A 3,397-nucleotide genomic window follows, 5' to 3' on the forward strand; every position below is an offset into this window, starting at 1 on the left:
ATCAGGATGCCTGGGTGGCTCAGTCCAATAAGTGTCTGACTTTTGATTTCAGCTCAGGTCATGATCTCAGGGTTGTGGGATCAAGCCCCATATTGGACTCTGTGCTTAGCACAGAGTTGGCTTGAGGATTCTCTCCCTCTCCCTCTGCCCCTCCTCCCACTCGCACCCTCTCTCTGTAGCTCTAAAAATAAATAAGTAAATCTTTAAAATAAAATAAAATTTCTGTGGTATCTTAGAAGCCTCATGACCTATCCCTAGTCTATATTCCTAATCTTACTGGTTTCTAATTCCAAATAAATTGTCTACTCAAGAGTCAAATCCAAGTACAGTACAGACTTCCTTTTCACTTACCTAATCGTGCATCTTTGCCTACTCAGTCCCTTGCTCCTTGACGTTTTTCTCTCCCTTCGCTCATCATGGGATTCTTCATAGTCTTTCAGTGTCTGCTGTTTCACAGAGGGCTCCATCATTCCTTTGGTCATAATTAAATTTATTCTTTTTCTTAAACTTCATAATTCTATTTGTTGACTCCTCTCTTCTATGTGAGCTAGTTTCACATACTTTTCTGCCACTGCTCAGGCTACTGCATTCTGGTTTCTGCTTCTTCCACACCACTGAACCTGGCCTTCAAGAAATATTCACATTCTCCTTCTTGCCAAATCTAGCAGAAAATTTTTCCATCCCTTTGATACTTTTACCATTCCTTCATTTCAAGATTCTCTTATCTTCTGCCCAGCCCCTTGAAGACTCATTTCCGGACTTGCTGTTGTACAACATTTGGGCATTAGCTCTACTCTCTGGGCCGTGGGTTGCTCTACCCTGGGTGGGTAAAAGGCACCACATTGTCATGGCCCACCACAGCTCTGTAGAGCCCCAGTCCAACCTGATGGAACATGTTATTTAATCATCACATTGTTGGAAAGGGAAGAAATGACAGAAATTCTAGTTAACATAGTTTATACGTTCCTCTTCTGAAACATGAGGTAATAACTCTCACTTGTCACGACTGTTGGGAGGATTAATGCTATGTAGCATTCTGTGTATCTCACCTACATAACTTGTTCCTGCCTCCCCCACTAAAATGTAAGCTCAGTGCGGACAAGGCATCTTATGTGTTCAGTTCACTGTTGCATCCCTCGCTCCTTGAACTCTGTCCGGTACATAAAAGACACTTTAAAAAATGGTTGAATTGTTGATAGATGGAAAGTATTTCATAAATGGTACTTGTGCAATGAATGATTGCTTTACTAAACCTCAGGGAATTCTATACTGTGGTTAATTATTGTAATTTAACTAAGGAAGTTTATCTGTCCCTTTGTGGTAATTTAATCTGTTTGTAATGTTATGTGTTTACTACAGTTGCTCCTGACTGTTATCTTTTTCATATCTTTAGTGTGCACATTTTAGCTTGGCTTTCTGTTATCTTATATTCTAAACGGGGCATCCATGGGTGGACTTTGTAGAGAAGACTTGGAACCTTAAAAAACTGCATCATACACTTCAAATTCCTTGTGAAAGAAGATGAAGCATTAATAGGCAAGAATATGTTGGATGAAACACAGAAATCTCTTTACTGGTAGAGGCAAGTCCTCTTGGCTGTTTTTAACTCAGCACATATTTTTGTCATTACTGAAAGGCCTTAAATTCCAAATGCATTTTGGGGTTTGTTTAGGGGTTTTTTGGTGTTTGTTTAGAGAGAGAAAAAGCAGGGGAGGGGGAAAGAGAGAGGAAGAGAGAGAATCTTAAGTAGGGTCCACACTCAGCATTGAGCCCAATGTGGGGCTCAATCTCACGACCCTGAAATCATGATCTGAGTCGAAATTAAGAGTTGGATGCTTAACCGGCTGAGCCACCCAGGCACCTCTCCAAATGCATTCTGAATCGCAGTTACACAGAAATTGAGTAATTTATTTGCTGAGCAACTCATACATAATATTGGGCTCTCGATTCTTTATCTGTAGAACCTGCTTCACGTGGCAATCTCAGTGATGATACAACCTCTTTATATATTGGCTTATTGGGTGACCAGAAACCAAAGCTAGATGAGAATAAGGATTCTGCTGTTATCATGAAACAGAAATAAACAAAGTGGATCATATGGCAGTAAAATCATGCTTTTGACTTCATAAATGTTTTATTACTTCCAGATGACTGATCTATTCACACGGGTTACTTTCTGGCAGTTCATGTATTTATTCAACAGCTGTTTATCATCTGCTATCAATCTGAGCCCCAGCTTCATACTTACTAACAGCATATTTTGGGACACTGCTCTATGCCTCAGTTTCCTTATCTGTAAAACAGAAATAATGATATAACCTGCTGTATAAAACTGTAGATAGATTAAACAAGCAACTACACTTAGAATAGGCTTCAGTAAACAAAGTTCTCAACAGATGTTAGTTATCCTTATGTTATCCTAGAGGTAATACATTTCCTTTTTATTTACACAACTTTACATTAAATTGCCATCACTTGCAAGCAAGAGTCTCAGTTTAAGGAAACTGCAGCTCAAAGAGGTAGAGTGACCTGCTTGGGATCATACAACAAAATGAGTGACAGATTATCTCCGGAGACCCAAATGATTGATGTCATGAGTCTGGTGCCCCCAAACAAATGATTGAGTCTCAAAAAAGTGATTGAGTCTCAAGGTTCCCCTGCACAGCTGGAGCCTGTGTAATTCCTATGTCCAAAACAGGCCCACTTGCTTTGTGGGAAATAGCAGTGCCTATAGTTTGGAGACCTGCCTCCTGTGGATGTTCCCTTTGTATCACAGCAAGTTTCAGGTCCCCAGCAGTTACTCCCCTTTCACTACCCTCCCCATCCTTGGTAATCCTAATCTCTACAAAAGCACCTTTAGATAGAAATATGCAGTAAGGTAGCCGTTTCAATTCTCTGAATTGTCAAGAAGAGAGGAGATGAGAATATGTCTGTTTCTTAGACGTTGGCCCACTAGTTGCCTTGCACAAGGCTGTGAATAGTACCCTGGGATGTGAGGTGAATGAATCAGCACTCCTACCAGAAGAAAACCTTCAATCTCCACCAAAAGATTTGCCTGGCACTTTAATTAGCAATAATCGCGCCTCGGATAAACCTCATTGGCTATGATACTGCCACTGTGCAAAGCTTGCCTAGCACTTTAACCATACTGTCCCTGAAGATGCAGCTAAAGATATAGATGTATTTAGAGATACAGAAATATACATAGAGATAAAATGCAGATATTTTAAAGGGCTAACTTCATCATCTTATTGCACTGTGTGCATATTTTTATACCACTTATGTATATCTGACTATAACATAGTCGTTCTTTGACCACTTCAGTGCTAGGTTGTCAGGCTCAGGGTTTTACATACTTTTTTATCCATTTAACAACCCATATGTTAATCATGATTAT

General features: G+C 39.9%; 1 pseudogene; it reads right to left on the reverse strand.

The window, feature by feature from the left end:
- Positions 1-2,959: 2,959 nt before the first annotated feature.
- Positions 2,960-3,128, reverse strand: LOC112655914 (U4 spliceosomal RNA; annotated as a pseudogene).
- Positions 3,129-3,397: the final 269 nt, after the last annotated feature.

The sequence above is a fragment of the Canis lupus genome, chromosome X (genome assembly GCF_003254725.2).
Source record: "Canis lupus dingo isolate Sandy chromosome X, ASM325472v2, whole genome shotgun sequence".
Classification (NCBI taxonomy): Eukaryota; Metazoa; Chordata; class Mammalia; order Carnivora; family Canidae; genus Canis; species Canis lupus.